Source organism: Arvicanthis niloticus, chromosome 3 (genome assembly GCF_011762505.2).
Source record: "Arvicanthis niloticus isolate mArvNil1 chromosome 3, mArvNil1.pat.X, whole genome shotgun sequence".
NCBI lineage: Eukaryota > Metazoa > Chordata > Mammalia > Rodentia > Muridae > Arvicanthis > Arvicanthis niloticus.
This window is the reverse complement of record NC_047660.1, coordinates 58,657,940-58,670,423: the sequence shown is the minus strand read 5'-3', so window position 1 is coordinate 58,670,423 and position 12,484 is coordinate 58,657,940. Positions and strand designations below refer to the sequence as shown.

The 12,484-nt window shown below is 43.3% G+C and overlaps 1 protein-coding gene across 6 annotated transcripts in view; it reads left to right on the top strand.

The window, feature by feature from the left end:
• Spata13 (spermatogenesis associated 13) overlaps nucleotides 1-12,484 on the top strand; it is a 122,833-nt gene that overhangs the window by 13,763 nt on the left and 96,586 nt on the right. For 2 of the 6 annotated variants that reach the window (XM_076930907.1, XM_076930902.1), the window contains exon 1: nucleotides 8,116-8,346. The exons of 3 other annotated variants lie outside the window; for them this stretch is intronic. The gene's annotated coding sequence lies outside the window, so the exon portion shown is untranslated. Of the gene's footprint in view, nucleotides 1-8,114; nucleotides 8,347-12,484 lie in introns of those variants that run through there. One more of the 6 variants, XM_076930904.1, reaches the window with a different exon arrangement.

Here is a 12,484-nt window from a genome sequence, read left to right as displayed (position 1 = left end):
TGACATTGGATGTTACAGGTGTCTGGGGGATGATTTCAAAGGAAGAGGTATAGGGGGCTAGTGACTCAGGGTTTGGTGGGTGGCTCAGGTTTGATGGTGGGCGTCTGGGTGATCTCTGTTGGAATGCATACTCATACTTATCCCTGGTTTGCCTACTGAATCTATATATACCTGTTATGAGATCAGAATATTAAAAATACCAACAATAACAACACCAAAAACTCTGGCTTTGGGTGTGGTGGTACACCTGTTATCCCAGCTCTCAGGAGGCTGAGGCAGGAGACCCCAAATTCCAGGCTGGTCTAAGTTATTATAATGAGAACTCTACTAAGAACAAAGAAAGGGAAAAAGAAAGAAAGGAAAGCAGAAGGGAAAAGAGAAGAAAAGACAGGCATACTGGGAATTCATGCATTCATTCATTCATTCATGTTTGTTTGTTTGTTTAGAGTCTCACTTTGTATCTCTGGCTACTTTAGAACTCACTATGTAGACCAGGCTGGCCTTGAACTGACAGAGATCCATCTATCTCTGCCTCCTGAATTCTGCAATTGAAGGCATGGGCTACTGTGTGAGGCTTACACTCCTTTGATCTGCCTTTGCTGTGACACTGCATTCTAAGAATTACCTGCATAAGTTATGCTGAACTGCAGTACAACAAACAGGTCTGAAGTCCATATTGAGGTCACTTCATGTCATTTATTTAACCTCTTTCACCAGATATGGCTTTGGGAGGGCCCCTTAGATCAGATCTGTTACTTGTAACATAACCCCGGGCAGAAAGTTGGAAAATACGGTAAATTATGGTATCTCTCTTCTCCTCATGACATTATAGTTTCCTTTTAATGTCTACTTTTCATGTCACACACACACAAACACACATACTCATGTGTGTATGCATATATACACACACAGCACATGTGCAAAGGTTCACATGTACATGTACACACACATACATACACACAAGCAAGCAAAACTGTTATTTTCTGGGGAAAACCAGGTCTCTTGTTAATGGGTCCAATCAAGTCCAAGGACAGGTTAAGTGCACTGCATCCTGGCACGAGACCTTAAAATGACCCTAGCCTTGAGGTAATTGACTGAATCTGCTTTGTTTTCTGTAAATTGAAGCCTGGTATTCTTGAAAGAAGGTCTATTTTTTTCAAATAATAATAGCACAACTATGGGCTGATTGGCTGCTAGAGGTTACTAAGCTGGCAGGTCCACAATGTGCTGCTGCTGGCTAAGTTCTTCCTCTCTTCCCTGCCTGTGAGTGGACTCTGGGCTTATCTGTGTTAGAAGTCATAAGTTACCATTTGTCCTTGGTTAGCTTTCTAGCTCAAGTTCAAGGTCATACTGTTTGGCTCCATTATTCCCTGAAGTCTAGTGGATGTGAACACCACTGTTCTGGATTCATCATTGCTTTTAACTACTAAGAATTAATAAGAGCTAGATATGATGGGTCACTCCCCTTGTCTCAGCACTATGAGGCTGAGGCAGAAAATTTGTCCTTTCAAGGACAGCCTGGGCTACTTGAAGAGGGCTTGTCAAAATAAGAGTCCCCTCCCCTTAATATGTGGATGAAAATAACACTCTTTCACGAGAGTGCAGGCAGCTGTTAGTTTGACCAACATGGCATGCCTTAGGTAAATCAGAGGAGTGATTCCTTTCATTCTTCTTTGTTCTCCCAATAAAATGTGTCTTGCTCAGGGTGTGACCTCCTCTTGTGTTGCTGCCTCATCTCTTGTGAGTCTGTGAGTGCTTCACACTGAGAATCAGGACATTGTCATCTTTGCATCTCTGGTTTAGATGGACATGCCTCTTGGGGCCATACTGGACAGAGGAATTACTAGTTAGCATTGACACTATTTGCAGAATCAGGCCTCCACTAAAGCTTTTGGGAGACATATGGGTGGAGTGGGGTGCTGTATGGTAGCCACATCCCGCTTCTCTCCCTGAATGCCATGCAAGATGACATTGGGGACATTATAAGAATTTCAAAGGAAGCGGTGTAGACAGTATCTAGTACCATGTCCACAAGGCAGTATGTCTAGTGTTCCAAGAGAACACAGATTTTTTTTTTTTTGGTGGGAGGGAGACACTATATGTGTTTATGTGTGCTAAGACACATGTATGTGTGGTACATGTATGTGCTTGTGCATAAAGAGATAGGAGATCAGTCTAAGCTGTCGTTCATCAGGAGCCATCCACATTTTTTTAGAAGTTTATTTTATTTATTATTACATGTATGCATGCATGATGTGTGCATGCGCACGCACATGTCATGGTGCTCAAATTGAGGTCAGAAGTCCACTCACAGTAGCTGACTTTCTCCTTCCACCATGTGGGTCCTAGAGACCAGACTCAGGTTGCTAGGCTTAGTAGTAATGCCTTTACCCTGAGTCCCTCATTGAGTCCACCATCTATCTACTTTTCTAGATTTAAGGTAGGGTCTCTTACTGGCCTGAAACCCTCCAAGTAGGCTGGCCCGGCTGGCCTGGCTGGCCAGAGGGCTCCCTGTCCTTATCTCATCAGCAGTAGGTTCGAAAGCATGTACCAGCATGGCTGAGGTGTGTGTGTGGTGGGTCAGGTATCTGGAACTCTAACTCGGCCATTATGCTTGCAGGGCAAAGGGTAAGAACTTTACTTTCAGATTTTTAAATGAAATGTCTATGTTAGATATAGGAAATATTCTGTGTTTTAAATTTCCTCAGTGGACCATTCAGCTTAGATGGTATCTTAGTCTGTCATCCAGAATGCTGTTATCAGCATACCATATAATGAGGTGTCCTGGGCAGAAGTGTATTTGTCACAGGAGGCTGTAAGGTCAAAATCTAGACATGACAGATATGATGTCTGGTAAATAATGCTTCGTGATTCACAGAAATTCTCACATGACAGAGGGACCAAGGGACTTCTTTGCTATATATGACTTCTCTTTGCCTTGTTCACTTAGGAGAGACTCAGTCTCTCTCTCTTCTCTCTCTCTTTCTCTCTCCCTCTCTCTTTTTCTCTCTCTCTCTCAGTTTTTTTTATTTTAACATGAGTGCCTTTGCCTGCATATGTATGTGCACTGTTTATTTGTGTGACTGGTGCAGGTGGAGGTCAGAAGAAGGCAGAGACATCCTAGAGCTTCAGTAATAGATACTGTGAGATTCTGTGTGTGCTGGGAACAGGACTCAGGACCTCAGGAAGAGCAAGCAGTCTGTTCTAATCACTGACTTATCTCCCTGAGACAGGGTCTCTTACTGAACCTGGAACTTAATATTTGTTGGCTCTGCTGGTTTGCCTTCAAGTCCCTTCTGTCTCTGTCCCCCATTCCAGGCAGTGGGGTTACAGGTGTGAATGGCCACACCTGGCTTTGTGTGGGATCTGAACCCAGTTTCTTATGCTTTCACAGAAAGCATTTTACCTCTGAACCATCTCCCCCATCCCTCTGAAACTCCACCCATTAAGTAACAGTTCCACATTCGCCCCTTCTCCCACTTCTGGCATCCATCATAAGTCCTGCTGTCTCAGTGCAGGAAGCATGGCCTCCTTGGTTTTGAGATGCATTCCCTTGATGTGTAGTGATGTTGGTATCTTTATATGTGCTTATTGGTGATATGTGTCTTTCCATATGTGTCTGATCAAGTCCTTTGCCAGTTTAACTGGGTGATGTCATTTTGTTGTTGAGCTGTGTTCCTTATTCTTGATTTTAGACTCTCACTAGACCAATAGTGTGCAGTCATCTCTCCCATTCCAGATTGTCTTTTTAATTAGTGCTAGGTGTTGCCTGCCTCAAATTTCTAATTTCAGTGACTCCATTTGAGCCTTTTTTGTTTTAATTGCCTTATATATCTGTTCTTATGCCAGTACCACCGTCTTGATTTCTGTGGCTTTGTGGTAACATTGAAACTGTGTGGTGTAAAATATCTTTTTCAAAAACATTTAGGCTCTTCTAGGTCCCTTAAATTTGCATATGAATTATGGCCTGAGCCTTCGGATTTATGAAGTGTAATTAGCTGGGATTTTGGTGGTCTTACATTGAATCTTAGGTTAATTTGAGGCACGCAGGTTTCCATTCTGACTGTGGTGAATCCGTTTATTGAGGTTTTGAATTGCAACATTGTTTTATAGTGTTTGAGTGTAGTTGTGCATTTCCTTTGTTAAAGTATCCCTGAGTGTTTATTCTTTCTGATGCTGTTTAAATGGATTTCTTTCCTACAGCTCCCCTGGGAATGGTTTATTGCAGTAATGTAGACTTGGGGCTTACTCTTTTTCCATTCATCTTAACTAGCAGGCTCACGGAGCTCATGGACTACTAGCTAAATGGTTTTTTAGTGTTATCCTTAATATATTTTCTGTGTGAGATTATGACACATGAAAAGAGCGATGGTGTTACTTCTTTTCCTGTCTGAACGCCTTTATCTCTACTTTCTTTCTGAGCTGAGCTGGCAGAACAGCGTGGTGTGAGCTAGGAATGGTGGCTGCGGCATCCTACCTACCCTTGTCCTGAGGGAGTGTGCGTGTTTAGAGACCAATTTCGTCAGCTAGAGTATCTTTCTGGCTGCTCCTTTGTTTATTGGCTGTTTCTGTCACAGATAGGAGTTTAATTTTTAAAGTGAAATGATTGTATAACCTTTCATTAATGGTAATAATGTGTTCTATTAAGGGTTTTTTTCCCTTTATATACATTTATGTTTTTAAAAATAGTATCTTTGTTAATTTGGACAATGTATTTTGATCACATTTGCCACCCTTTCCCAATGCAAAGGTTTTTAAATACGTTCAAGGCACCCTTCTTTCACAGATCCCGCCTGTCAGAGTGTATAATCATCTTTCTAGCTCATGGATTTGGCTGGCTAGTGCTTTTATGACTTTGGTTTCTAAAGTCATAAGGATGATTGGCATATGGTTGTTGGGCTTGGCTTTTCAAGACATGTTCTCACTACTGAAGTTGTCACCAGGCTGAGCTTGACCATGAGACCTTCGTGCTTTAGCTTCCTGAACACGGGGATCTTGGTGGATCACCATGCCCCAGGTGCTGTTTCCACCTTTTGTAGTATCTTTTCCTGGCTTTGTTGTCAGCGTATTCATATGAATATATATCTGTAGGTGCCTGTGGTTTTGCATGTGCAGATGTCCATGACTTGTGCATGCATATGCATACCATGACTGTTATTTTAAACATGGGCCTAAGTATATCGGAGAGTGGGACAGGAGGCGGCATCCTGGGATCCAAGCCTGGCTGTTTGGAAATGAGTTGAGTGTTCTGTTCTGAAGCTTGCCTTTTGTCTCTTCCCCCAACTCTTACTACAAAGCTCAGGAATAAAAGTATAGATTATCTGGTACAATATCTTTTACTAGTAGGCACTTCGTAAATGATGACTTACAGACATATCTTCAACTCCTCAGTGAATCTGATATTAGCCATATCCTGATATCTATTTATTATCTACTATGTTCTGGTATTAATTTAATTATTTCAGTGAAGTCTTAGATTTTGCTTATGGCTGAGTAGCTGAAATCCCCCTTTATTCAGATTTTTTATTTTTTTATTTTTTTTTTAGCAAAGGAACATCCTTCTTTCTCCCTTTAATTCTATGGGATATCTTTGGAAGCTGCTGTTAAAACCATCGTTTTTCCTTGGCCATAGGAATTAAGAGTCTGAAAAAGTCCTCAGGAGCTGCAGTGTACAAAAGTTCTCACGCTCACTGTGGGACACCATCTGCCCCCTTCCTCATCTGTCTCCTGGAGATAAGTCCATGCCTCCTATCGCCCTTCTGAGAACTCAGAGAGACTTGGGTGACAGGCCTTCAACACTGTACATGGCCTGGCAGAGGCTGATAAGTAGGTGCAGGAGGCGTGTCCTTCATTCTTTCCATCCCCGGGGCATCAAACAGTATTTGATATATAAGAAATATTGGAACAAGAGCCAGCAAGGTGGCTCAGTAGGTAATGGCACTTGCCACCCAGTGTGACAACCTGAGTTTGATCCTTGGAACCCATATACTGCTGCAGGTTGTCATCTGACCTCCACATGTGCCCCTGTGGCACAGACATACAAGTGTGCATACAGCAGTAAGTTAAAAAATACAGCAACAATTAAAAAACATAATAAAAGGTCTTCCTGGGGGGCTGGTATTCTGTTTGCTTTTGTAGTGCTTAGAATTGAACTAAGGGCTTCCAGATACCAGAATAGGCTCTGCCATTGAGCTTTCCCAGCCCCGAGTGAAATGTTCTGTTGGCAAATTGTTTGTAAGAAAATTCCCGTTTTTCTCTGCCTGTCGCAAGGGTTCCTGTGTTTGGAAGGCAGCCCACCTGTGTGAGATCAGTGTAGAAATAGCCCGAGACGATGAGCATGGGAAGAATGCTTTCCCAGGAGCTTCGGTTTACATACAGGAAGAGTGGGGCTCTGGGCAGAGATCGTGATGTACTCATTCCTGTCCCATTCCTGGTGGTTCTGCTAGGGTTAAAGCATTGAGCTGTGCAGATGGTATCGGTTTTGGGAAAACTCAGCGTGTTGCTACACTTCATTACTCAGGACGGGTAAACAGAGCTGCTCCATTAAACCAGAGCCGGCGAGCCAGGACCACTCTTGCAGGGACACAGGGGCAATGGTGCCCACACTAGATGAGTGGCACACAGGTCCCCAGTATTTATTTATTGTTGCCGCATTTGGGGTCAGAGTGTATGGAGCATCTGTAGCAGATGCCTAGTCACAGGTACATTCCTCCCTTATGTAGCCCACTGGAAAAGCTGGAGAGATTCTGCTGTGAAGCTAATAGCAAAGGCACCGTGTTTCCGGTGTTATGGCTGCTGATATTTCCAGTGCTCTACATCTTACTAAATGTAATTTTTTCCACCTGTTTTGCTTTGTTTGCATATTTAGATGCTCTTTAGGAGGGCCGTGTTTTTGGAGTATAAAATCATACCAATTGAACATAGGTTTTGTTACATATGCCAAATGTTCTGAGAACAGGAGTCTTCTGGACAGTTGGCATTCTCCCTGATTTCCCTGTGGAAAACTGCCCTCTCACCCCACCAGGATCAGGTGGCAGGTGGTAACTGTGGTCAAGGGCATCATCACCCCTTAAACTTTACACACAAAAGAGCAGTGTCCTAATGTTGGAACTCTTGCTAAACAGTTTTCAAGGAGGTACAACTAAGGCTTTTACTACCTTAGGATCCTCTGTGCTGAAGCAGTGGCCTGCCTTGCTGGTGCATCTGGGCTGTGAGAGGAAGAGACAGAGGTGGACTCCTCTACACCGGTGCTAGAAATATGGAAGTTATTTATCCTAATCCTGATTTGTTATTTTTAAGAATTAATGCCCAAAAGTGTCCTGAGACATGGTGGTGGTGTTTTTCTCGGTATTGTTTTGACCCTTAAACACATGCATTGATCCGATCTGACATTGTTATTCCTGGGGAAATTAAAGCTCAGAGAGCTTCAAGCAGCCTGTTCAAAGTCACCCAGAAATGCCTGGGCTGTTGTAAGGGCTGATGAGGAGTAAGCATGTTGTCAAAGTGCCTGGAACTCCATCCTTTCCTCCTTGTGGTGGTGGGGTTGACTGCTGTCCAGCTAATTTTTATTAAATAAGGAGGGACGTGGGGGCATCAGTGCTGACTGAGAGCGAGTTATTTTGGGAAATCTGTGTTAAAGCCATTTGGAGCATTCTCTGGGAACCACTTGATACTCTTCCAGCATAGCCAGATCACTTTGCTGTGTCCCTGCAACTCTGGGCCTAAGCTTCACTGAGTGGGTGCAGTTTGGACCAGGAACCATTGGCACAGGACCATCTCATTGCCAGCAAACAACTGCACATATGTGGGAAGCATGGATGGTGCAGATGGAGCCTCCAGAACACCAGGATTGTCGCTGGGTTTTGTTGATTTGTTTTTTGGCAGTTAATGCCAGTTTTGGTTTCTCTAGAGTGTATGGTTAAACTGTTGGTTTTCCCTCTCTCTGATGTGTGGTTGTTGTTATATATTAACTTAATGCCAGGCAGCAGCACAGACTTCCAAAACATACTGGCAGATTTGTATTCAGAGCAGGACAAAGTTCAGATCCCTGTTAATTTCATGGTCTGGACTCCCCAGCCTAGTGACTGGCCCACAAATAAAGCCATACCTACTGTAGTGTGACCCTGTAATCAGCATCGCAAAGAACCTGAAATGGATGGTCCCAGTTTGTTGCTGATTTGTTTTTTGTTGTTGTTTTTTGTTTTGTTTTGTTTTTTGGAATTTTTAAGATAGAGATTTTCTCTGTGTAGCCCTGTCTGTCCTGGAACTCACTCTGTAGATCAGACTGGCTTCAAATTCAGAGATTTGTCTTTCTCTTCCTCTGCCACTGGAGTACTGGAATTAAAGGTATGTGCTACCATTGCCTGCCTTTGATCCCAGTTTGTTGCTTTTAAATAATATTGTTCTTTAGTTATGTTCAAGAAAGTCAGATATGAGAATGCATATGGAGTGAGTATTGTTCTGAGTCTAGAGTCCACTGGCAGACCTACAAGTCCACCCCTGCTCTGCTGTTTTAGTGTCTGAGCAGATGCCATGGTCATCTGTGAAGGTCTCTGATGTCATCCAGAGCAGGACCCAGATAAGCCTGCAGTTTCTGTTTTGCTTCTATAGAGACCTGCTTCATAAATGTGTTTATTGCCAGTTTGGGCTCCCTCCACCTTGTGAGGTTTAATAGAAGCCTTTCCTAATAAGAATGGCTGAAGCCCTACACTGAGACCCTCTGTGGGGTTGAATAGATACCACTTTCCCCTCCAAAGACCTTGCGGTAAATGCTTTGTTCTTGCACAGGACAGATACCCAGGGACACTTAGTGCTTGCTTTATGGAGGGTTTTCTTCATGAAGGATTTTATTTATTAGCAAAATACTGCTGTGAGCATGATTCTTAGGGACCAATAATTTAGATTCTGCTGGTTCAAGGCTGTAATTTTTTTTCTAAAGCTATCTGGAGATCCATTCACTAAGAAATAAGCTTTTGCTGAAAATTAGGGATTGAGACTTGAAAGAGCTGAATGAAGTTATGACTTTTGTATTACCCCTGGAAGTAATTGCTCCTTTAACTCAAAATCCATTAGTAGCCTGGTATAATTTTTTTTGACATCATGATTATTAATGTCTTTTAACAAGGTCTCATTTCAGTAACCTTAAGCAAATCACTGATTTTAATATAACAGGCATGGTATTTTAGAAATCAAAGGATACATTTATTGAAGGTATCCAATTGCTTTGGTTTAACTTAGAATATATGTACATAAATAATAGTTTTCTTTCATGACCCATGTATTAGTCAAAGTTCCCCACCAAAACTAGTCTGTAGATTGTATGCATGTGTGGGCAGATAGTATGTATCATTATCTGGAATTTTTAAAGTGTTGGAATATTTTCATAAACATAATGAGATATGCCATGGAGAGGGAACGCAAGTCAGAACACAGTTCAGTTATATTTCAAATACACATTGCACATTTGGCCCCAAGGAAATGAGATATAACCATTTTAATAATTTTGCCTATGATGCAAAGTCCATGGTGTGGAATCCTTGCCCAAGCTATGTATTAGCTTCCCCATTAGCCCAACAAAATGGCTGTGGCAGAATACTTAAGAAGGAAAAGGAGTTTAGTTAGTTGATAATTTGAGAGGTTGGAAGTCCAGACAGCATAGGGTCTCTCTGAGGAAGTGTGGGCTGATTCACCTCATCTTGGATTGCAGTTAGGGAAGCCAGGGAGACTGTGTGGGGCCAGGCCTTTTATAACATCTCTGTCAAGAGAACTGACCAAGCTCCTGTAAGGAATACCTTAAGCCGGTAGTTCTCAACCTATTGGTCGAATCTCTGGGGTCAAATGACCCATTCACAGGGCTCGAATATCAGATATCCTGCATATCAGATAATTACATCACAATTCATAATAGTAGCAAAATTATAGTTATGAAGTAGCAACAAAAATATTTTTTATAGTTGGGGTCATGCCAACATGAGGGTCTCAGCATTAGGAAGGTTGAGAATCACTGCCTTAAGCCCTCCTAAGGGCACACTTTCATTAGTCTCTCCCCCACACCCCAACAGCTCTAGTCCCCGCTACTCTGGGATCAAGTTTCCAACAAATGGGGAACATTTATTGAAACTGTATGAGGAGGCAAATATCTATAGTATGATGCAGATCTGTGTTCACAAAGTGTCACGTTAGGGGCTGCTTGTCCCATCCTCTCTCTCCCGCCCTCTCCCCATTCCCTTCCCCCTCTCTCCATGTGCTCATGGCTGGCCTCTACTTCTCTTCTCCTCCCTCCCTCTGTCTCTCTGCCTCTCTCTGCCTCTACTACCCTCTTGACTCCCCTCCCCATACCCTGAATAAACTCTATTCTATACTTAAAAAGTTTCGCTTTGGATTTTTTTTTTTTTATTTCAGATTTCCACATTCTGAAAATTCAACAAGGTATGTGGTGAGGGGGGGATGACAAGAGACAGAGACAGACACAGAGAGACAGAAAGACAGAAATGTTGTTCAGCTTTGAAACGTAAGCTTGAGATTAGGGACCCTCACAAGCATAGAGCCAGCAGGGTGGGTCAATATGCTGGGATTCCTGGTTGGAACTGATGTCTGAGTCTGGACACCAACAGTAATATCATCGGGTTTCTATTGCTGCAGTAGACCACCATGACCAAGAACAAGTTGGTGAGGAAAGGATTTATTTAGCTTACACTTCCATACCTCTGTTCATGAATGAAGGAAGTCAAGACAGGAACTCAAACGAGGCAGGAACCTGGAGGTAGGAGCTGCTGCAGAGATTATGGAGGGATGCTGCTTACTGGCTTACTCCCCAAGGCTTGCTCAGCCTGGGCTCCACCCACAATGGCTTGGGCCCTCCCACATCAATTAAGAAAATGCCTCCTACAGCTGAATCTTTCAGACATTTTCATAAATAAGGGTCTCTCTTACCACATGACTCTAGCTTGTGTCAGGTAGACATAAAACTAGCCAGGACAAGCAGTCCCAGGCTGAAGTCCCTGTGTTGAAAAGCTCCGTGGTTCCTCTTATGTTCTCTCTCTGTTTGGATGAGGTTCACTCACACTGTGAGGGATAACCAGCATTTCTCAAAGTCTACAGACTTAACTACTACTTATAACATGTCCTCACAGGGACATCTAGGCTGGCATTGGACCAAAAAAATTGGCACCCTGGCCTAGCCAGGCTGACACATAAATGTTACCCTTTGCTACCAGATGAGGAAATGTAGACATTGCACTCTGCTCAAGGTGGTGAGATGGAGGGGATTGTCCTCCATCTGCTGTGTGGTAGAGTTGGGCAAAGAAAAATTGGAGAGCAGCTGGCAGGTGTGGGAGTAGCATCAGGAGCAGTGAATGCTATGCCAGCAAATTGAAGTTAGCTATATTTACAGAAGATTTCTCGGCCTGTCAGAGAACTGCAGTGGTTCATACCACATACCTGCTGGGGACTGGTAAGTTGCAGCAGAGAGAAGGATTGAGATGAGGGAATATTTTCAAGGGCCTCTGGAAACCAGTGCCAGGAAATCTGAGATTCCAAAACTGAATAAAAACAGAAGCAGCTGGAGAAGTGGCTCAAGTGGGAAAGTGATTCCAAGACCTGAGTTCTATCCTCAGAACCTATGCAAGAAGGTGGTGGTGCATGCTTGCAACCCCAACGGTGGGGAAGCAGAGGGACGTAGATCTTCGGGCCTGTCTCAAAAAAAGGGTGTGTGGGTGGGTGGGTGGCTTTGGGTGAGGGAGATGGCTTAGTCAGGACAGTGTCTGCTCAGTAAGCATGGAAACTTGAGTTTGGATCTCTAGCAACCATATAAAAGCTGGGCATACTGGTGTATGCCTGTAACCCCCAAGCTGGCAGGATGAAACCCCAGATCTCATTGGCCATCTAACCTAGTGGAATTGGTGTGTTCTAGGGTCAGTGAGAGATTGACTTAGAAACTAAGGCAGAGATTGATGGAAGAAGACACCTGAGATCAACTTCACACAGATATGCACCCTCAGGTACATGTTCACACAGCCCACTAACATATACACAGTACACCCCACCCACATATGCACACGCTCAGAAAGGTAGATGGCATTCCTGAGGAATGATAACAGGTTGTCCTCTGGATCCCACAGGCATGTGTCACCAAACACATGTATGTGCTTGCAGTCACATAAATACATACATGTATACACACACACACACACACACACACACACACACACACACACCTACTCCCAAATACAGAATGCTAAGTGGGGAGTGTGACCCAGTGGTTGAGGTTACCTGGCATGCTTGAGGCCCCAGTTGGATCCCCAGTGCTAGAACCAAACAAACCAAAACTACAACAAGCAAAACCTTTCTGTGATGTTGTCTGAGTCAAGTTTCTAGCCAAAGTGACTCCACAATGTCCTTGGATTCTGAATCATGTCACCATGTCAGATCTGGTACTTTAACCTTTCAGAATTTCTCAACCTTCAATGTCTGGGAGCTGAAAAAA